This window comes from Lissotriton vulgaris, chromosome 10, assembly GCF_964263255.1.
Source record: "Lissotriton vulgaris chromosome 10, aLisVul1.2, whole genome shotgun sequence".
NCBI classification, from domain to species: Eukaryota; Metazoa; Chordata; class Amphibia; order Caudata; family Salamandridae; genus Lissotriton; species Lissotriton vulgaris.
Genome location: NC_141698.1, coordinates 855,534,675 through 855,559,084, shown reverse-complemented (window position 1 = coordinate 855,559,084; position 24,410 = coordinate 855,534,675). Strand labels below are relative to the sequence as shown.

Genomic DNA, 24,410 nt, shown 5'->3' with positions numbered 1-24,410 from the left:
ACTCCCCCATATCTTTAAAATGTCCCTTTTCACCAGCAGAAAATCAAGGGTCCCCAAAGTTTTCTCGTAGTATGTAGGTCGGAAGCACCCTATATGAGACCTGTCTCACTCTAGTCATCCCAATGGCAGCTTCAATTCTAGTTCACACTCCGTCCCACAATATGCGTATCATGGGTCAGTCCCACAGGTTATGAAGAAAGGAACTCCTCTGACCTCAAGCACATGGACTTGCGTCATCTGCAGCACTACCCATCTTATGCAAGAGTACCTTGGTATAATATACTCTGTGGAGGATTTCAAGTTGAATCAGACGGCACCGCACCTCTATGGCCACCTCTGAGACATCGCAATGCTTCCCGCCATTCTTTGCCCCTAACTCCCCTACATCTACCTGCCATTTTATTTCAGTGAGTATTGTTCATGATCGACCCATAGGTAAGGGAGATTACCTTGATCATCATATCGCCATCCTCAAGGGGGGCTCTTCCATAATTTCCTCTTCTCAGGGCTCTTCTTGTCTGTAGGGCATCTCTCGGCTGTAAATATATAAAGATTTGTGAGGGTGCCATATCCTATTCATCTCTTAGGTGATCAAATTGAACCATACCATTAGCGTCCCACACACACACTCCAGTATGGAGAGGCCAATAAGATCCCATTTTCTAAACCCCTGGCATCAATCTTTTCTCCCGCCTCATTTCCCTCTTCAGGCTACGCCAAACTGAAAGCATTGTTCTGGTCACCACCTGTGCACTGGGGCTGATCCTGCCACCATAGAGCATGTTAATGTAACCCTTGGCGCACATAGCATCCCGATTATGCTGGTAGGCTGGTCCTCCGAAGCCTCATATGCTCACTCAATCACAATACTCACTTGGGTGGCTTCATAGTACTTGCGGATAATCGCAGAGCTATTCCGCCATCGTATGTGGACTACTGGAGGATGCAGAGAGCTATACACAGAGGGACATTCAGCCAAAGCAGGGCCCCTACATGCCCATTATTGTAGCGAAAGAACGCTCCCTGGATAGCATGCAAATTATTCTGCAAGATCTACGCGAGTTTGAGAAAGTCAGTGCTAGCCATCCGGGACAGCAGAATTGCCCTCAGTGGGTGACATCCATCTCTAATCTGTGTAAAAGCAGGGCTAAGTCATCCTCATAATGGGTACTCTCATCAACAGATATCCAGAGACCCATGTATCTAAAGTAGTCCTTAACCTCCTTAAGAGGCATGGTGAAGCTACCCCGGATCTACTAAGTCCCCATTGGGAATAAGAGGGATTTTCCCTCATTAATACCCAATACCGAAAATGTGCCATAAATCACAAAGGTTTCTTCCACCTGAGACAAGCACACCTTCGGCTCCACGTATAAGAGGAGGTAATTGGCATACAGAGATATCCTCTTCTCCCACGTATCCCACCACCACTAGCCCCAGGTTTGGCCATACACCATAATCCACTCTGCCAGGGCCTCTATTGCTAGACTAAATAGTATAGGCAACAGGAAGCACCTCTCTCTGCCTGGTACCTCAGGTGATGGGGAACTCCCAGGATAGAATACTGTTCAGTTTAATCCAATCCTTCAGAGTCTTGTAGAGGAGCCTAACCCACAGTAAAAAGTTTGGTCTGAAGCCCATTTTTTCATACTTTCTAGAAGGAAAGGTCACTCCACAAATCAAACACTTTGCTCACGCCTAACGATACCACCGCAAATGGAAATTCCATCCTACTAACCACTGGAATGTTATGTAGGCAGAGATTGAGCTTGGTTGACTGGTGGGGCATAAAGCCATTCTGGTCTAGGTGTACCAAATTCAGAATCACTCCCCCATACAATTTTTCAGCACGTTGGATAGCTCCTTAATGTCTGTGTTAAGCAGTGATATCAGTCGGCATTTGACTCATCAATCCACAGGTTTCCCTGCCTTGGGCATCAGTGCAATTGTTGCCAAATTAAAATCTCTAGGGAGTGCACTCATTCAATATGCCTCGCATAATTTGTGGAGATGTGGAGGTTACCTTACCGCCAATTTCTTTCTGCCAGAAGCCCATTCAGGCCTGGTGACCTTCCTGACTGTAATTGGGTTCATGCCTGCTGTACCTCTTGAAGAGTTTAAAAAAAAATAGTCTTCATAATATAAAAAACCAAAAGGTTCATCAGCATTGACCCACATTTACAAAGTACAGATGGGCGGATTGGTACATTACAATGAAAACCTGTTGGCAAAATGCGAATACAGATAGTAATTTGACAGTAATAACATATCCCTTACAATGCATGGCAAGGCATTAGTCCTCCAGTGTATTCAACAAATAGGAAGCTAACGGACCCCATATATCACGTGGCCGAGATGCACTTGGTAATTCCTTGGCATAGCAGGTAAGTTGATCTCGACAATACACCATATCCTGCACCCAATTTTTATGCGTTGGTGGGGGCCTTCCGCCCCAATGAAGAGACTCTTCCCTTCGCCTATAGTAACACTATAGCCATTAATTTCCGAATAATGACTTGTAGCTTTGTTACATTCCCCAATAAAAACATTTGCAGAGTGCATACTGTTGGTTTCCCCTCATTTTTGACAGTGTGTGAGACTTGTGGGCGCTAGAGGGCGCACAGCAAGATGACCGCTCTGTAGAGCAGCTCTGCTGGCCGAGCCAACAATCCGACCACGAACCCTGCCTTCCTGCCTGTAGCGGATGCCAAAATTGCAAGATAACATAGTGGAACACTGTGGGCCACCCTGGGTACGAGATTTTTAAAGCAGCACTTCTGGATGGCTCAGTGAGAGGTCAGCGACTCTATGGACCGGGAATTTCAACACGGCAGCCTGCGACGCGCACTGGGCGTCCGGCTGCGGCGGGCAAAGAGCAGCACCAACCATGACCAGTGGACGTTGGACAAGATTGTGCTGCTGCACTTGTGGCCTGGGTGCACCAAGAGGGTCGGTGAGCGAGTCCCGGACCCCGGTGCTGGAGGGAACGCCATCGGAGGGACATACCTGCTCTCGGCCCAGGCCCGGACGAGACGCAGGAGAGCGCTGCCAGGAGTAGCGCGACTCGGGCTGGTGCGCTGTTATGGCCCGTGCTGAGGCTGCTGTGGGCTGGCGTGGTGTGGCGGATCGGCCGATTGGGTGAGTGCCGTGATGCGGTAAAAGGGAAGGAGTGCGGCTTACATTGCTCCTACCCATAATCTGGTCTACTTCTACCACTAATACTAGGCCTTTGCTTATATCCTGCTGCGTGGCCCAGGGCAGAAACCCATGAGGACAATCACACGTGCCACGGGCGCATTACAATTCGCAGTGCTTTCCGCCAAGAGGTGGGCTGCATCAGCTGTACAATGGGCTCTCTACCCATCTGATCAAAGCCTCACTGCTTGGGACAGTATGTTCCACATCCACCCCTGCTATCTCCCTGTATCGCTACACGGCATTGCACGGCCCTGGCGGCCTCTGGGACTGGCTATCCGTGCTTCCGTCCATTACATGAAAGCGGAGACGGGGCACTTCTGAGGCCTACTAGCACCTGTGCTGCATATTTTTACAATCTGCTGTGAGGGGCCCAATCTGTGCAGCCACGCAAGTAAAGAAACATACACTCCCCCGCCACTGGCGACATCCTCTGGGCGTCACAGAGCTACGCCTTGGGCTGATATTATCTGCAGAGGCTGCTGGCATTCGTAGTATTCTCGCATGATACCATCCTATATCATCCCGTTACTTTCCATCTTCAACAAGAATGGTGACAAATCACGGTGAGACAGCGGCACGCTTGAGTGGGATGCACTCTTGAAGAATCTGTTACCTAGCGCAAATACTCTGTGTGTAGTAGTAACCGATTTGGACAGAAGGTGCACGCTTGCCTTGGAGACAACCAGCTTCCCTGTGTGTACCACCCCGGTGGTGCAAACATGGGGAAAACAGAGCACAGTCAGTCATGTCTAACGTTCGAACACCGCAAGGCGGGTAAAGTCCATCACCAGACCTCCTTTGACATGGATACTCCAAGCAATAATTTAACGACCATTGAAAAGACACTCATTGCGTTGCAAGTTAGTTTACAGTCTATCAATGGTAAAATTGAAAGCTTAAACTTACGGATGGATCACATGTCCACAAAGTTGGATAAACACGCATTGCACCTGGGAGAGGCAGAAACTCTTACATAAGATGCGGAAGATGGCTTGCAAAAAGTGACATCTAAGACACTGTCCATGGAGAAGGTGCTTGCGGTAATACAAGCCAAAAAAAAACAGGATTTAAAGGCCAGATCCAGGCGCAACAATATATGGATTACTGGACTACCGGAGTCCACATGGTTTTGATAGTGGAGCGAGCACACCGTTCCGTAGCTGTTTGTCCCTGCCCAGGTGCCTCTCCGCATCCTGTATTAGCATGTTTATTAAATTATAGGGACCAAGACACTCCTGTGTATGGTCAGAGAAAAAGGCACCATCACCCACGAAGGTAACGCTATTGCCTTCTATCCTTACTTTAACGCAGCCATATAGGAAGCACAGAGCGAATATCAAATGGCCAAAGAGCTCCTCATAGCTGAACGGATACCCTATGCAATGCTCTGCCCAGCACGATTGCTCATTGAAGTGAACGGAAAGGGCAACATTTTCACCGGGGAGGTGGCGGTCCCCAGGCTGCGGGGGCCCCCACTAATCTATTTTTTCAATGCCCTGGTGACCTGGCCAACCCGAAAGGCTCAATTAAATGAAGCGCGGGAGCCCGCAATTCATTTTTTTTGGTTACATTTTGGTGGCATTCGCGACACCAGCGCGAATTTCGCAGATTTTTTTTTTTAATGCTTTTTTGGGCCCTGCTGGTCCTTCTGGGACCCCCTGAGCAGGCCTAGCGGGTCAGAGTCTTTCTACCCTGCCCCCTTTTCTTGTTTTTAAACATTTTTTTCACAGTTCTTTTGTGACTCTGTTCTACCGAGCCACAAGATGGCTGCCAACACTTCCTGGTTTGGAGTGTTGGCAGCCAATCACAGTGAGGCTCGTGCTTGGGAGGGGTCGCGACTCTACCGCGTGGCTAGCTATCGCAACCTATTCTTTTTCAAATTTCTCAGGAACTACTGAACGGATTTACACCATTTAAAAAAAGGGCTCTTTCTGCACCATGGGCTACATTTTTGCCAAATTTAGTGTAATTACATTCAGCAGTTCGGGCTGTAGCTGTGTCTAAAGTTTACTATGGAAAATTTCATGGGGAAAACATGTTTTGGGACCCCCCATTTTTCTCAGCACTCGCTTGTCGAATCACCCCGAAACTTTCAAGACAGGAGCTGACCGGAGCGGGCCACTAGTTTTGAAACTTTCGTGAAGATTCATCAACCAGCACTAAAGATATAGAGAAAACAAAAAATGCTTTTCCTATGGAAACTAGGACCTAACTATAACTACCTACTGGCGACCGCCACTTGGTAATCTACTTGTATATTCACACTCACACTCCCACACACCAGGTCCTTGCTTATAAACAACTTCGACGTGCAAAGCAGGTACGGACAACTCTTCTTGTGTGATACATTAGTGCTTTATTCCATTTTCAGTGCAATTCATAATTCTAGGCTAATGCAGCCATTCATGATGCGTTTCAACTGCTGAGACACGTTCTTGATCAAACAAGATTTATATATATATATATATACATATATATATATATATATATATATATATATATATATATTCAAAAACAAATTAAATCTAAAACCTTGTAATGGTCACAGCTTTTTGATCACAGCTCAAAAGTTTGTCTTTACAGGTTTCCATGAATGTGAGTCAAATGTTGTATGTCCTCTATATACCCTGCAAACTCATCCAGCAAACTTGCATGTGATCTGCCGGTTATTGGTCTTATCTTTCCCCACTGCCCATCGTTGTCCTAATTTCCTACAGTCAGTCCGACATGTTAATTAATGGCATAACATTTGTGTATCAAAATTGCTAGAGTCCCCATATTGTTTTGTGTTTGCAGGGAGGCATTGCTCTCTTCAATGGAGTAGGGATGCTATAGGTCATGCACCTTTTGTGACTTAAGTGCAGTCATCACCACAGAACTTTACATATGGTGATAATAGTGGATATTCTGGTTTGGATCTTAGTAGGATATTATCTTAATGCTGGAGACCTTGTTCTTGCAGCACACTCTTAGCGATGACCTTTGTCTTTCTATTCTATCCATTTCTGTTTTCTTCTCCTATTGGATTCCCTTCCGAAGTTCTCATCCTCCGATATTCCTTGCCAGAAAACCCCGCTCTCCGTGAATGCCAATGTCACATTTACAAGCCTGTATCCCTATTTACTATACTAATCGATGATACACACATGAGAGTGTGCTCAAAAATGGGTAATTGTAAACAGTTTGCCTTTCAACAACTTATGCAGTAGGTGTTATTCGAAAAGGAATATACTCATATGCCATATCAGTTAGTCATTCGCTCATTAGCTCTTGTTATCTCATAGTGAAAGGATGACACCAGAGCCCAAAATAACTTTTTATTTTATGTGCTGCTTTTATGTCGAGAGGTGCTGGAAAACCACTCAAAAGATCACACGTTCTCCAGTTCTGGCACAAGATAAATGCTCATTGAATCACAGGTAGACAAAATTCAGATGTCTATCATAACAAATCTGTTTTCAGGGCCTTCCTGAATTTCAGCGGGTATGTAGAGCAAGAAGAAGAGCCTTGCTCACATAACAATCTACCTCCCAAAACACGCATATTCCCAGTGAGATCAAACTCTCCCATTTGGTTGGCATACACAATTATTACGACGGGACTGTGAATTCGTACAACTACCCAGGTTTTAAATGCTTGGGATAAGATACAAACCACTGGGAATTGTACATTGTCTTATGTTGCACATTGTGTAAATATATTCACTTTCTGGGCACTGCAGCTTCTGTACTATATCATCTATATCACGTCCTCATGCACAGGAATAGGTACAATGACATTTTTACAGAAAGTTTGGTTGTCCTGTGTTCATTTTCTAATTCATAGTGGAATTAATCCGGTCAATTAGATTGTGGATCCCTCTAACACACAGGCAAGGTATCCGTTTCTGAATGCGTCCCACATGCCTACTGTTGCGATAATACGTATTGACCCTCGTCGATGGGCATAGAGGGTTGTCCTTATTATTATGTGTATTCTATGGCTCAGATTGGAGACCTCAAAACCCAGTGAGCAGAGGCACAAAGGCAAGGAGTGTCTTCCCCTACATGTAAATAACAAAGCTTTGCATGTAGTGATTCACTGTTTCTAAGTAATGCTCAAACCAATACACTCCTATTTATATTGAACTGAAAATTACAAGAATCTGGTCTCTAGACTAGGAGGCACCCTCATATATTTTCTGTCTTTCAAGCTGTACAAGTCTGGTGTGTTCTGCCCTGACTACAGGGTCGTTCACATCTGTAGGTCTCGCCTGAGGTAGCACCTGCGCTGCTCTGCAAGGTTTTTTGTAAGGGCTTCCAACTCTGACCACATGCTTGTGCGTGTGTTTTTTTAAATTTTGTTGCTGAAACGCTTTTGGCCTTTGCGTGCGTCTTTCTAAGAAAGACAGCACACAATTGGCCAAAGGCGGGTGCATGCCCACCTTCTCTGTAAATGTTCACTCCCACGGCCTACAGCTGTCGGGAGCGAGCATTTCCACCATCTGTTGTGGATCAGGTTACTACTTTGTCTCGGGAAACCTGCCCTGGCCATCCTTGCAGCAGGCATCTGCAGACCCTGAGCCTCCCCCTCTCTCATTCACCAGCTCCCCTCTCCCCCTCTTTCTCATTCACCAGCCCCCCTCTCCCCCTCTTTCTCCTCCACCTCCCTGGCTTGTTTAATAACCACAGCTCTCCTGCCGGGCTTCCCTTCCCTATTCCATCGCGTCTCTCAGCCCACAGCAGGAGGCGATTGCAGCATGTTTCTTTAAAGACTGCTTTCCATGTCCATGACATGTCGTTTTGAAAGTTAAAATAAACACATATAGTGTATTAAACATGTTAGGAACCAGAGTGCCAATAAATAAACCTCATTTGAACGGTCTATATTATAGCCGGTGGGTTTATTTTCAATTTATTTTATTTGGGAAGTTCATGACTTTCCAGACAAGCCCATTGACTTCGCCACCCCCGCAGCCCCTTCTTTCCCTGGGCCAGCCTGGAAGCTGTAGATTTATCTGTGGCAGGGATGCATATTTGGTAAGGAGGAGTTCTAGTTGTGTGTACAAGGATGGTTGCTGGTGTGATGCGGGTGGTCCCCGGTGCCCTGCAACTCTCCTCATAGGTGCTGTTTTGCAAGCTCGGGCACTCACTATTGGTCAGCTTTCTGATGATGGCTCGGTTTCCTGCTGTCCCTCACGGGCAGGCAGCCACCCCCTTCAGCTAAAACCTAATGCCCTTGCCCAATAAAACACAAATCATAAAGGCAGCCGCAGACCTCTCCGACTGCCAGATGAGCACTTTCTTTGTGAACTCTGCCTTTGAGGTGTTTCTGCTTGCCCTTGCTAGGCAGGAGTCCTTCCTGGGGCAGATCCCTGTCTACTCCCCCTCGGGCTATGGGGACCCTCTCAGGCACTTTCCAGACACCTATGGGGCTGCCAGGATGCAGGAGAAGGGCTTCACGCCCCTTGCCTACTTCCACCAGACTGTACTAAGAGGAAGGGGTCCCAGTGTGAATAGGGAACATATAATGCAATCTCACATGAATTAATCCAAAGCAATTATTTTGATCCACAAAGTTTTATTCACTAAGGGATCCAGTGTAATGAATACACATAGCATAGCAATTAGTCAACTGTATTGAAGGTCATACAGTGCCCCAGGAAAGAGACAGGAAGTGATGGTGAGGAGGTAGGGGAGTGAAGGAATTAATTGACAGTAAAATCAACAGTTCAAAACACTTATCATGCTATAATTCGTATAGCAACAGCTGCCATAACATGATGGCGACATTATTTATGAAGAGGCATACAACACAAGGTACAATGTATATACAAATATTAGCATGTGTGGTTGCCGCAATTAGAAAAACCGTTGACGTTTCGACCCTCTGAAACTGCAGGAAGATTTAACCTTGCTGCGGGGTCTTCATCAGGACCGGGGAAGGGGACCTAATGAAACGAGTATAATGAACTTATGTTAGAGGGGTATGACTTCAGCCTCTAATTATCACATAGGTAGTTACGAGCGTTAAACAACATCATCATTTGATTTGATAACCATGAGACTATAATACAAAACAAGAGTATCAAAGTTAGTGAAATTTCTTAACACAGAATTCAGTTTGGGCATAGTTAGATACATAGCTCCGAGTACCTGTATGGGAAACTAGTAGTGTACATGGCGGACAACCACTCGCATGGTAAGGTATACGATAGAATACCAATATGGAAAAACATAGAGTGAATTAGCAGAAGAGGTCATAAGGAGCCTAAATGGTGGCTAACAATTAAATCAGCATGAGCTCAGCAATTAGAAAAGTATAAATAGAATAAATAAAGGACAGACCACAGGATCAAACGTTCTCCGTGTGGTCTTGTGGCTACTTAAGGCAATAGCGATTATGAATCTGCACCTAAAGTAACATACATCGATTAGGGTAAAACTTACATAAGAGTAACATTGGTAACCGATGAGGTTAAAATGGGGATGCTGCTTACCGAAAACGACGTTGCGTATTAAATCGGTAATTAGTCCATTCAGATATCACGGGGATTTCATCCACTGTTAGTCTGATGAGGCAAAACAATGGGGTCAGGAGACAACCATTCAATAGCGAATTGTTAAGGGCGGAGGGCGGGACAGGAGGAGAAATATACTCACTCGTTCGTATTAGAGTTAAGAGCTCCGTACGAGGGCAGCCGATAAGCGCGGCATTTCCTGGTTAGGTGAAGTAGTCATGGAAACAGATCACGTGGTGATCGTAAGAGTCATAGAACGTGAAAACAGACTATAGGTCTCGTGGATGATAATTAGTGGAAATGTGACACGTTATAAATGGAAATACGAGCATGACAATCGTCCACATTATTATAGGATATAAATAAAATGCAAGAGAGTATTCACAGCATAATATTGGAAAGATATATGAATTTACAGCAAACAGTTGTTATATTCAGGGCGTACCTCTTCAACATAAGGGTAAAGTCCCTCAGATGGTCGGTTAACTTATACATTTCTAGATCATGTAGTACACACCCATTTGAAAAGATTAGACAGTAGCGTACCTCTCCAACATGAGGGTAAGGCCAACATAATGAAACCTGAAAGCAGTTAGATCGGGCGTTACTAGAAAAGAGAACCCATCTTAAATGGATAATATGGCAATTCATGGGTGGAGGAAGTGGATCTAGTGTGAGCAAATAGACCAATCATGGTAACGTGGCCAATTGGGAAAAGGAGCTGTCATGTTGAGGCTGGTTTCAATTGAATTGAAAAAGTAGATCCATTTCAATTCTCTGGTGTTTAGAATGTCAGAAATGTTACCACCTCGTGGTCCTAACGTAGTTTTCTCAATGACTAACCATTGGAGGCTTTCAGGAGGATGAGCATTCATCTTGAAGTGTTCCACAAGAGGTGCGCCAGGGACATCGCATCGAATGCGGCTCATATGTTGTAGGATGCATGCCTTGATTTTCTGCTGAGTCTGCCCAATATAGATCTTTTGACATGGGCATATGATGGCATAGAATAGGTTATTTGAATTGCAGTTACTCAAAGATTTCAGTTTGACCGTTAAATGAAGATATACAAATTCTTTGGTCTGGATGGTCAGATCACAAGCCTTACAATGGCTGCATTTAAAATGGCCTGTAACTGGTGGTAGGTTCCACAGGGTATTGATCGTGGGTTGGTTGTCAGGGGATAAGAAGGAGCACACAACAAAGTCCTTGATGCTCTTGGCCTTCTTAAAAGCATGAAGTGGTGTCTCAAGTTGTTTGATCTCATCAGATACTAAATGCCAGTGCTTGTTAATGATCCGTTTGATGCTGTTACTTTTCGTATTGAAAGTCGTGACACAAACAATACGGTTCTCTTCAGTTGGTTTTATCTTTGGAAGTTAAAAGTTCTTCACGTGGATAAAACCATGCACGTTTACGTGCTTTTTTTATCAAACGTCTCGGATATCCCCGGTTGAGTAGGCGATTCGAAAGATCCTGTGATTCCGCGAAATAGTCCTCTTTGTCTGAACAATTTCTTCGTATCCTCAAAAATTGCCCGAAGGGTAGATTATCGCGGAGAGCTCTAGGGTGATGACTGTTGTAAGCCAGTAAAGAATTTCTCTCAGATGGTTTACGATATAGGTTTGTACATAGTCTTCCAGAGTGATGGTAAATGGTGACATCCAAAAAATCAATGGTGTTAGTATTCGATTGGATCGTAAACTTGACATACTAAGATTGTAGGTTTAACCAGGTGAAGAAACTGTTAAATTGGTCATAGCTGCCATTCCAAATCATTAAAATGTCATCTATATACCTCATCCAGAGGTCAACATGCTCTCTAAATGGGTTCAATTGGTTAAGTATGGTATCCTCTTCAAAAGCTGCCATATACAAAATGGCTACATCAGGAGCAAAGGGAGCACCCATGGCTACACCGGAGGTTTGCAGGTAAAAATTATTGTCAAATAAAAAGAAATTGCGAGTCATGGCTATTTTGAGCAGAGCTACAATGAACTCTGAAGGAACTTGAACAGGTGCAGGGCGTTTTTGGAGACATCTGGCTATTACAGTGAGTGCCTCTTGTTGTGGAATGCATGTGTAGAGGGAAACTACATCACACGTAGCTAGTCTCTGGTTTGTGGGATCATATGGTATACTTTCAACTATGTTGATGGCGTGCATAGTATCTCGAAGGTAGGACGGGGTGGACTCAGCAAGTGGTTTGATGAAAAAGTCAATATATTTTCTCAAGGGTTCCAAGATGGAGCCGCAACCAGACGGCTGGAGCAGCCTACAGTCTGCCTGCGAGTACGGGGCAGCCAGCTTCTAACAGGACAAGGATCCCCGCTGCCCAGCTTGGATGAGCCCCCGCCACACTTAAAGCCGGACTTCGCCCAGGAAAAGAGCCTCTTCGGGGAGCCGAAGGAGGACAAGTGCCCCACGCCAAGAGTCAAGAAGTGCAGGGGGCCATTTCCATGGGCCAGCACCACCGGATGCCACCAACACCTGCACTGCCGCCCGGGACTCCAATTCCCGGTATCCCCAGCGGCGCGCGCACAAGTGACGTGCCAGGAGGTGCATTTAAATGCCTGGACATCCGCGTCACGGGACGTGCCGGGCGAAGCCCGGGCCAAGGGCGGGCCCTTTTAAGCCCGTTCAAGACCGGACAAGGACAGGACGGGCCACCCCCTTAACATCTACAGTTCCAAAGGTCAGTGAGTCCCTTGCATGTTCTGTCAATCAACATCTAAAGTGTGGTTAGGACTCGTATCCATTGATCTAAGAGGATTGTGTGAACCATGACTACATCCCCAGTTGCAGCGAGAAACTGTGGGAGTAGTACTGGTGGGTCTCTCATGGGTACTCTAGACAATTTCTTGATAAGAGTTTCTACCGCCTGGCTAAAGATATCAAACTTACTGAAAAGAGATTATCGTTAGATCCACTCTTGGATAAGCGGTCCTCATTGAGTAGTTTGGCAAGGGCAAGATCACCTACTCCCCAGGACACCAATTTGCATGATGCGGGGTCTTCTACTGAGGGGAGAGAAGGAAGTGTCATTATACTGCAGGAGGCAAGCCCTGAGGCTGGACTTAATCCGAGTAACCTTGCCAAGAAGCGGCCTTCTCCCAATATGAAAACTAGGTCAGCCAGATGTGCAAAAGTCGGACTGGTTCAACAGTCACAGGGCCCAATATCCAAAAGGAAATACACAGGGGTACAACAGCAAACGGCAGATGGAAAAGGGGAAAAAAACGAAGGAGGTCGCGCCCAAAAGAGAATTTGTTAACAAGTGCATCACACATACCACCACCTGCAAAGGAAGGGGCAAACACATTGCGATCCAGGGATGAAGATGCCCCACGGGTTTCGGATGTCGCCTTTTGGAAAAAAATGGAAAGTAATGTACACAAGCTAACCCTTCCGATACATGATAGACTATATCGAATTGAAAATAGACTGGTGTGTTTGGAACTTTTGCTCGCATCAGTACAGGCCAGGGGGGGTGTTCAGGGGAGGGATATCCAACCCGCAGGCAGTCAAAGGGGGGGGGGGGGGGGGGCAAGGCATTGTGGGTATTAGTTCTAATTCTAATGTATCACCAAAAGGTAGTCAAAGCCTTGCAGCAAATAATGTATCCGCTTCTAGTGCCACCGTCCCCCTGAGAATCCCTGCAGGGGTACCTCATATAGAACCGGCAAGCCAGGATAAAACGGTGAAGGTTATTAGCCCTTTAGTAAAACCTCAGACAACACACAAACCCCCTATAACTCACGATGTGCAGAGGCAACAAACAATTGATCTTCCCCCGGATTCAGCCCCGTACGTGGTAGTTCTGACAGGGGTGCCACCGTTAGAACATGGAAAGACGGAGACCTATAGGGAATTGAAAAATAAGTGTAATATTGGGCTGAATATTAATCGGCCATTGCCTAGCAACGTTTGTACAGAGATATTATTTGCTAGGAGAGTAAATTGGGTGGGAAGACGGGCAAAGTCGACTGAAGGTGATTGTATTATCATTAACTTCAGGGACACAAGATGTGCCGAATTCATTTGTAATGGGGGACAACTCGGCTCTAGATCTCGAATCCAATCACTTCCCCTAAGGTTTTTTTATGCCCCTGAACAGAACACAGAATGGGGCCCCCCATTAGGAGGTGCGGCTCCGAACTATTACAAGCTACAGAACATCGGGTTACAAAACAGGTTTGGGGCTTTGTCAGGATTGGAAGATTGTGACTGACAGTTAAGCATGGCAGAAGTGGAAACTAGAAGCAGTTTATCACAAGGATTAATAACTGTGGGTAAAGTTATTGAGGGATCTCCGCCAGTCAGGGGATCAGTAAAACTGAATGAGTGGAATACTGCAGATCTGTTGTCCAGGAATGTGGCGGGACTTTCAACCAAATTTTATAATAAGGAATGGCTGGATTATGTAAATAAATTTAACGTAATCTGTGCCCAGGAAACATGGGAAGTTGACCCATCAAATTTCAATCTTGAGGAGTATAAGCTGTTTGGGACCCCGGCTGTAAGATCTAGGGCAGGCAGAGCAAAAGGAGGTCTAGTTCTGTGGGCGCATCGGACTCTAGATGGGACCTGGACATATCTCAACTGGAAATCAGATTGTATGCTTGCAGTCCAGTTTAAAACCAGAGATCTTAACCTGATTATATTTAATTTTTATAATGCAGGGGGTTGTAGAGTGGAGGAGTTGGAGGATCAACTGGGAATCCAGATAGAGAAGATGAATAATGCCCTTGCTCCTTTACTTTTAATTGCAGGTGATTTTAACTGCCATTTATGTCCTCCGCTGATTCCCTTTATGAAAAATTGGGCATTGTGTAATCTAGTGGAGGGCTCCCACTTTGACCACAAAATAGATGGAGCTGATCTTAATGGGATGATGAATAACTTAGACTTGTCTCATTCCATGGATCTTTTATCTCTCAACTCCAAAAGTGGGGTTAATCCAACCTTTAAAGGTAGAGGATGTAGCTCATACATTGACTTTGTTATTGTTTCCCGCTTACTTAAGGAGAGTTTTAAGATTTAACATAGACTGTAGTGGCTTTAGTGACCACAACCCCCTTACAGTGAGTATTGTAGTGTCAAAGGTGAACAGAGAAATAAGGAAGAGACCTCTAGACTTTAGGGAGACGGTCACAGACCAAGGCAGAAGACTAAAATGGGCTAAAATGGATAGTGGAAGTTTTTATAAGTCACTAGTCTCCAAAGGGAAACAGCAGTTGGAGGTCTGCCTAAACCCGGAGATTAAAGGGCCACAGGTGGAGGAGGCATTTGAGGAGATGGGTAGGCTAGTAGATCGCTTAATGCATGCAACAGGGAAAGGGAAGGAAGCCCATAACCTGAGATGGTTTGATAGGGGATGCTCTTCGGCCAGTGAAAGCTTAGAACCGCCCTCAAACAGAAACCCAGAGATGGTGTCAGGGTTACACTCTGCAGAGCACATTATAAGCAGGAAGTTAGGCGCCGTAAGTTAGCCCTTCAAACTGAAATGTGGGAAGATTTACGAGAGGCTGCGGAAAAACGCAATCTTACCAGGTTTTGGCAAATAATTAACAAACGCTGCTTTCAAGATGGTAATAGTTCTAGCATTGCCTCAAATGTACTCCCAGCACTATGGGTGGAGCATTTCAGTGCTCTATATAACAGAGGGACCATGCTGGAAGGTGAACAAGATGACCATAGGGACACCGTTGCTGGGAGGATAGAATTTACCCTAAAAGAGATTGAGGGGGGCATAAAGGGTCTTACACGCAATTAAGCCCCTGGTCCTGATGGAATCCCGACGGACTTTTTCTTAAGTAACATAGAACTATAGGGCCCGGTAGTCACAAGAGTTATAAATGAGGCATGGTATCGGGCTTACCCCGCTCATGGTCAACAGCGATAATAGTACCAATTTTCAAGAAGGGTAGCAGAGATAGCCCCCAATGTTACAGGCCCATCTCTTTAATTGATGTAACAGCTAAAGTAATGGGCAGGGCTATCCTGAACCGCTTAATGGATTGGGAAGAAGAAAATGGTATCCTCACAGAAGTACAGTATGGCTTTCGGGCCGGGAGGTCCACGACCGACCAGTGTTTAAATTTATATTTACTGGTCACCAAATATACAATTGCCAGACAGGAGAAAGTTTATTTAGCCTTCATGGATCTGGCAGCAGCTTTCGATTGCGTAAAACGATCGAAGCTGTGGGCAATATTGTCAGATCTGAGGGTTGATGTTGGCCTCATTTCTATTTTGAGGAACCTTCATCAGATAACCACCGCAACAGTGAGGTATAACCTGGAGGGTGACCAGACAGACTCCTTTAAATGCACGAGCGGGGTTAGGCAAGGGTGCATACTTGCACCCTTCCTATTTTCCATTTACATTAATGGACTTGAACGTTTTTTACTGAACCTGAAAGCAGACACGCCTAGAATAGGAAGTAGATCTGTTCCAGTTCTGCTTTATGCGGACGATGCGGTCCTGCTGGCCCGAATGCTAGTAGGACTGCAACGTCTGATTGACGGGTTTGTGGAGTTTGTCTAGCCTAGACTTATCTGCCAACTTGACAAAATCATATATAATGGAGCTGGGCCCAAAACATAAAGGCAAACATTTTAACTACAGAATAGGCGCTACAAGTCTGGCAAAAGTGCAGACTTTTTTATACTTGGGCATTTTGTTCGATAGAAATTTGAATTTTAAACCACTGATAGAAGAACATGGTAGTAAGTTGGCAGCGAGTTCAGGAGCGGTCATGAATTTTGGGCGCAGACTGGGCCGCTGGGCTCCTGAATAAATGCGGACCATGTACAACTCTATCACTGTTGCTAAGGTTGTGTACAGGCCAGGGCAGAGTTATGGGAATGGCAAATGTAACCAGTTTACAGACCAAGGAAAACAAATACTTAAGGAGACTGCTTAAAGTCCCCCAATCTGTACCGTCATATATAGTACATGAGGAACTTGGCTGTAAGTACCTGGAGGACAGTGTGAGGAACAGACCCTCATGGCCAGGTTAAAACTATGGGTCAATCAGGATGCCAATCTGTTGCGGCTGATCATTATAGATTGTATGGGGAGTGACAAAGGTATGGTTATTCCCTGGCTAAAGTATGTGAAAGGGGCTTTGTGGATTTGAAAACAAGTTTCCACATCCAATGCTCTCCAGAGTAACACAAAACAAGACCAAGCAAGAGTAAATGAGAAGCTCTCCAAACTTACCACCAGGTCACGAGGAATAAGGGAAAGGAATAAGCACACTGTACAGGTCTATATGACAGTGAGGATTGGGCCCTATCTCTCCCTTGTATACAACCCGCACAATAGGTTTTCATTAACGCGTTTTAGACTCAACTTGCTTCATCATCTTTTATCTGAACCTGCGGGATTCACTAATGCAGTTGAGTCAAAGGGTCCCTGTGGCTTCGATCATAGATCTCCACAGGATACCCTTCATTTTGTATTATGCCCATGTTATCAAGTACCTAGACGCTGTTTTTTAATACATCTTTTAAAAAAAGCTAATTTAAGATCAGCAAGAGATGCCCTTGTTTTTTTTTAAAGAGATCCCCTGACATTATTCTGTGTGATAAATATTTTAAGGATATCAGAAAGATTACGGTCCACTAGATTAATTTGATTTTTGACACTGTTAAGAATGGAGAAAATGTGGAGGTGGGTGTACAGTATATATCTGATTAGTCTATTCCTGCTTCTTTTTTAATGAAATGTTTATATAGTTTGAATAATGTACTTTTATGGTGTTGTTGAAATGCCGAATAAAGAAATTTTGATTTGATTTGAATTTATGCAACAGTGAGTGTGGTCCCTTGCTCTCTGCCTGCTTACACTGCAGCCAAGCCCTGAGGCTGCTCCGTGCCACCCTTACATGTACTGTCTGCTCTGCCCTCTGGCCCCTTTGCCTGCTCAGGCGCCTGTGCTCTCCGCTGCCTGCTTCATCCACCCTTACATTTACCCTGCCTGCTCAGTCCTCAGGCCTCTCTACCTGCTCAGGCTTCTGTCCTCTCTGCTGCCTGCTTCACCCATCCTTACACGTACTCTGTCTGTTAAGCCCTCTGGCCCCCCTGCCTGCTCATGCTTATGTCCTCTATGCTTCCTTTTATATCCACCCTACTCTTTCCTCCACGTGGGCTCTCTGCCTTCTGAGCCTTCTGACCCCTCTGCCTGCTCAGTCATCCATGCTCTCTGCTGCCTGCCTCAGCCACCCTGTTCTACTGCGTGGGCTCTCTGCCTGCTCATTGTTCTGTCCTCCCCTGCTGCCTACTTCTTCCACCCTGTTCATCCATGTGGGCTCTTCGCCTGCTCTGGCCTCTCTTTAGTTTTCTGTCCTCTCCGCTGCCAGCTTCATCCACCCTTCTCTTCCGCATTGACTCTCTGCCTGCTCAGGCTTCTGTTCCTATGAACATAATGTGTTACATTTGCTTTCTTTTTAAAACGCCTCATCTACTCAAACTGCATTAGGTCGCTGAAGTATAGGTGCAAGCATGTTGCATTGATCTTTGTGTATGCAAATTGATGATGCCTCTCTATGAGGGGCAGATTAATACTATGAATTGGAATCCCACTTGAAATACAGAGGTCCATATAGATTACAACATCAGCACTTACTTCACCTAATATGATCTCTTTGCATACTGTACACTCTACTCAATGCTACATAAATACACTCCACATAATACCACTCAGTACCATATAATTACAAGTCACATAATTACTCTATTCAATGCAACATAAATATACTCCACATAACTGTGCCACATAATTACACGCCACATAATTACACTCTTCTCAATGCAACATAAATACACAGCATAATACCACTCAGTACCACATAATTACACGTCACATAATTGCACTTTATTCAATGCAACATAAATACACTCCACATAATACCGCTGAGCCACATAATTACACACCACATAATAACTCTACTCAATGCAACATACACACCGCAAAATACCACTCAGTGCAACATACTTACCCGCCACATAATTACACTATACTCAATGCAACATAAATACACTCCACATACCACTCAGAACCACATATTTACACTACTCAATGCAACATAAATACACAACACCTAGTACCACTCAGTGCCATATAATTACACCCCACTTAATTACACTCTACTGAATGCAACGTACACTCCACATAATACCACTCAGTGCCACATAATTACACACTACGTAATTATTCTACTCAATGCAAAATAAATACACTCCACATAATACCACTCAGTACCACATAATCAAACATTACAATTACTCTATTCAATGCAACATAAATTCACTCCCCATGATACCACTTAGTGACACATAGTTACACACCACATAATTACACTCTACTCAATGCAACATAAATACCACTCGGTACCTGTTAGAAACAGGGTAGCATGGTGCGGAGCGGGTAGGCTAAGCTCCGGACATTGTGTAAAGCATACGCGCAGCACACACTCACAGGCGACACACTGGGCACACTACAAACGAGAACAAACCAGGTTTCATGAAAATAACTTGTGTATTCGGAAAGAGCACATTAGAATGCAATCACAGGTACATATATACTGTGCCAACCGACGCTGGGTAGCAATTCGCAGGGGATTATGTTCGAAGCAGGGCCAATCAGGCCGCTGCCAGAACCATCACAGCACAATAAGGTTAAATGTAAGACCAGCAATAAATGTGTCTCAGCCAGTAACTCCTGGCAAGATCATGAGCTTGTCGTCACAGTGCAATAAGCCTTAGGCATAAACATAGAACATCACATGAGGCATCGTCATGAGCATAAATGCATGATGCATGAATCCTAGGCCCAGCGTACAACCAGCAGTGCAAGCCTTAGGGAAAGAAAAGCATTATCAGCATGAACATAACACCTGAGGCATTTCAATAGGCACATGAGGAGGAAGTGTAAAACACAGCATGCATTCAGTCTGCACCTCAATGGCATCAATAACATTTGCATAAATCAAAGTATGCACAACATAATCTGGCATGAGCCTAGCACCTCACATTCGAATGAATCCCACTATAACATGAACACTTTGGTACAGGCATAACCTTAGCACCTCATAACATGCCTTAGGCATGGAACATAAGTCATGAGAATGAATCACCTCCTGCATTAGGCTTAAACATTTGCGCTAGGTATCAATAGGGGCATAAACGACACATCAGGCTTAATGTTAGGTACAAACATATGCAGTAGGCATAAACCTGTGAGCATGGAATGCATTAGCCTCAAGCATGAAATGAAAACATCCTGGCATGACATTAGGCGTACCCTTGGAAGCATGGAGGCATCGTTAGGCGTAAGCGGAAAGACATTACGCATAAAAATGGGCGTAATTCTCATTAACAGTGGAAGTACATAAACACTAGGCATAACCAGCAATGTTGCTACCTTGCACTTAACGCCAGTAGCAATGCACCCTATCTTTAGGCGTAGCTCGTACTCGGGGGAGGAGGGGCATAAAACGTAGTCAGTAGAGCCCCCAGGTTACTACTCTTCCATTGTAGGGCCCACCTTATTACTTGTTACGCAAACACCAACATGCCCCTCAAGGCAACTGCCCACTGTCCGGTGGGGCAGTTGAGTAAAGCGAGGCCTCAGGATGCGTCTGGCTAACTTGCGTTGTTTGGGGCCCCCTCTGGGGTTACTAAACTGAAGTGGCCCCACGTTGCGGCTGGAGACCCTCTCCTGGACTCGAATGCACAAATGCCCAAAAAGAGTACTTGCACCGGGGGCGGGCACCAGCAATGTGCCCAGACACAGCCCCAACCACTGGAAGCCTGAGCTCTACTCAGTGACAGTCCAGGGCCTCTCGTTGGGTGACCTCTGCAGTCTCTGGGTACCGACAATGTGCCCCGATAGGTCCCGCTGCCGGGACCTCTTCTCCTCTTCACCAGCGTGGCGGGGACCGGCACCGTCAGCGGGCCTCGGCCCCCTTGCCGCAGGACTCTTCCAGGCCTCAGCTGCTGCTGCGGGGCTCTCACCATGGACGGGAGCCTCGCTTGACACATGCGGGGCTCTCACCAACGCCTGGGAGCCCACGCTCTGGACACGGCCATTTACTCGTTCCTGGGCAGGCCCTGCTTGCCGTCACTCGTCCTGCCTGACTTCCGGTCGGGCTATTCCTGCTCCTCGAGCTGCAGCGGTGATACGCGAGGTAGGCTCCCGGCATAGGAAAGCAGGCAATTGCGGGGTGGACACATGTCACTTCAGCAGACAGCGGGGAGGGCTCCCGCTGCCTTTCCAAAGAGCAGCTCCCTCGGCAAGATGCGGGGTAGGCTCCCGTTACACTGAAGCACACGGCAGGGTAGACACCCGCTCCTTCTGGCGCGTTTGCGGCGTGGGCACCCGCGTAACTGCACAAATGCAGGGTGTGGACCCACGAATATATATATATATATATATATATATATATATATATATATATATATATATATATATATATATATATATATATATATATATATATATATATATATATATATATATATATATATATATCCCTCACCCCACCTACCTACCTACCAGAAAGGGCTAGAACCTTCTAGAAGGCTCTCTGGTAATCCGGTCCCAACTGGTTCTGGGGGAGGTGTAGAGCACCCTAGCTGCCAGGTTTCCCTCTAAAACCTGGGGGTGTGGGAGACAGACGCACCCCAGGGGGAGGAGTCAGCCTTGGTCACTCCGAACACAAGACCTGCAACCCACTTGATGCAGCAGGCCCAAAGCACACGGAAAAGGTGACATTTTAAAAGTGACATTTCTTACAATGGTGAAAATAAACCTGCGTACACCATTGCGCAGCATTTAATATTCACAGTTCACCCACATGCCAAACATGGCATACCTTTTCTCTCCCATGGGGGTTGTTCCTAATGTAAGCCCATGGGAGGCACAACACCCACCCTTTGCACTGCTAACCAGCGCTAAAGTGTCCAACATCCTGATCCCACCAATTTCATCACAGCAAAAAAGCTAGGGGGAAGGCAAAACGTTTCGGGATGACCTGCAAGCAGGGCCAGGTCCAACAGTACCACATAATTACAAGCCACAAAATTACACTCTACTCAATGCAACATAAATACACTCCACATTATACCACTCATTGCCATATAATTACACGACACATAATTACACTCTACTCAATGCAACATAAATACACTCCATATAATACCACTCACTGCCACATAATTCCACAACACATATTTACACTCAACTCAACATAAATACACGACACATCATAACACTTGGTACCACATAATTACAAGCCACAAAATTACACTCTACTCAATTCAACATAAATACACTCCACATAATACCACTCAGTGCCATATAATTACACGCCATATAATTACACTCTACTCAATGCAACATAAATATATTCCAAATAATACTGAGTACCACATTACATGTCACATAATTACACTACACTCAATGCAACATAAATACACTCCACAAAATACCACTCAGTCCGACATAGTTACAAGCCACATATTTACACTCAACTCAACATAAATACACTCCACATCAGAACACTTGGTACCACATAATTACAAGCCACAAAATTACACTCTACTCAATGCAACATAAATACACTCCACATAATACCACTCAGTGCCATATAATTACACGCCATATAATTACACTCTACTGAATGCAACATAAATATATTCCAAATAATACTACTCAGTGCCACATAATTCAATGCCACATATTTACACACTACTCAATGCAACATAAATGCACTCCACATAATACCACTCAGTACCACATAATTACATGTCACATAATTACACTGTACTCCATGCAACATAAATACACTCCACATATTACCACTGTACCATATAATTTCACACCACATATTTACACACTACTCAATGCAACATAAATGCACTCCACATAAAACCCCTCAATGCCACATAATTACATGCCACATAATTGCACTCTACTCAATGCAACATAAATACACTCCACATAAATGCACTCTATGCCACATACCACCAATCAACATAAATGCACTCCACATCATGACACAATTTCACTAAGCATAACTTCACCCAAAATCACAGTTCCAGGCCACATAATTCAACTCCACACATTTCCAATACACACCACATAATTACACACCAAACATATTTAAACTCCACAATCCACAATGTACCTCCAATCCACACCATATAGTTGCACCACCTGAGCACCAAACATCACTCACCACCACCATTTTGCATCAGTGCACCACCTAAGCATTACCTAAACATCATGTCACTCTGACCTCGGAATCTGGCATCTGTTGATTCTCCCCCAGTGCCCGCAGCCACTGTTTTCCAACCTCTAATCCACCGTTATTTATGTCCCGCTTCCCCATAACAAAAAAATTATAACAAACCAGCATGAGAACAGGCAGGAAAAAGTTGCTGGCAGAGCAAATACAAAAAAACTAGAAGAATTTTTTTATGTTAAAATCTTTTTGTAATCCGGTTGTTTAGTTGTATATAATGTTGTCTTGGTTTGTATAAAGATAACAAAAATGCTTAACACTTTTTATTATAACTTTTCAACATATTGCACAGCAGCCACAGTGCTCTACAACATAGCCAACAGTTCAGGCTAAACACATAATGTTCCAAAGGCGAGACCTATTGGCTGTGCCAATGCTTGTTCAGAAAGTAGGTGGAGAGTGTTGAGCAGGGTGGGTCGCTCAGAATGGAAGGTGAGGGCTTTGCACGCTGGTACAAAACGGTGGAGGCCAAGAGGTAGCAACTGAGCTAGAGGTTTGTACCAAGCAGAAGTGTTCATAACTAATTTCCGCCAACTCCGAATTCTGATGTGCTAGGGGCGTGGGGAAGTCGAGGCTTTTTTCCTTTATGTTGTGAAATTAAAATAAAAAATCTCTAAAAAAGATTGATATATCTGAAAGTGCGCTTTGGGAGTGTGCATCGTTTGAAGTGGCAACTCATTATTTTGCGATATAAAGTATTCCTAGAAGGAGTCCTTCAGTCAACGGCCTTCCTTGTATTCATCTTGCAAAAAAATCTGATTTAAATCTGCAAGAGCCACTACGTTATAAGTGATACATGAAACAGTGGTATACACTTGTAGCCACACAGCTTGAATATGAATGTGTAAACTGTAAAATTCAAGAAAAAAGAAAAATGTGTGTGCTCAATGAAACACAAGTAGTTAAAAAGTTTAGAGAGACTTTCCAAAGATAGTTGGTTACTTGACTTTTATGATAGTTTTGCCCCATTCTTATAAATAACTACTGTGGCATAGGAGATAGCATGGCTTAAGTACATGCAACATACGTATGTATTTGGTATTTATATAGTGCAAACCTGAGTGAAAGGCAGCAGAGCTTTGTTCAGGGTGAAGGCAAAGAGATAGTCAACAAGTGATTGGAGGGGTCTCTGGGTTCTGAGAGCAGAGGTGGACTAAATACCTGTGTATTATTATTTAAAGCAGTGTCTTCAGCTGTTTTCTTAATTGGGGCAGTTCTGATAGCTATGGGGATGTTTTTCACGGTTCTGGGTGTGTAAATGGAAAAGATCTTTCTCAGTTTTTTTCGTATTTGCTCGTATTTGTTTCCCGTCAGATGGTATCCTGATGGTTGGTGTGCTGCGAGCCACCAGAGATCGCAGCCTGTGGCCTCCTAGGCAGGGGTGCCAGTCCTAATGGC

At 44.8% G+C, this 24,410-nt stretch overlaps 1 protein-coding gene across 1 annotated transcript in view; it reads left to right on the top strand.

Moving 5' to 3' along the window:
* RUNDC3B (RUN domain containing 3B) overlaps window positions 1-24,410 on the top strand; it is a 345,682-nt gene that overhangs the window by 172,048 nt on the left and 149,224 nt on the right. The gene's annotated exons all lie outside the window — the stretch shown is intronic.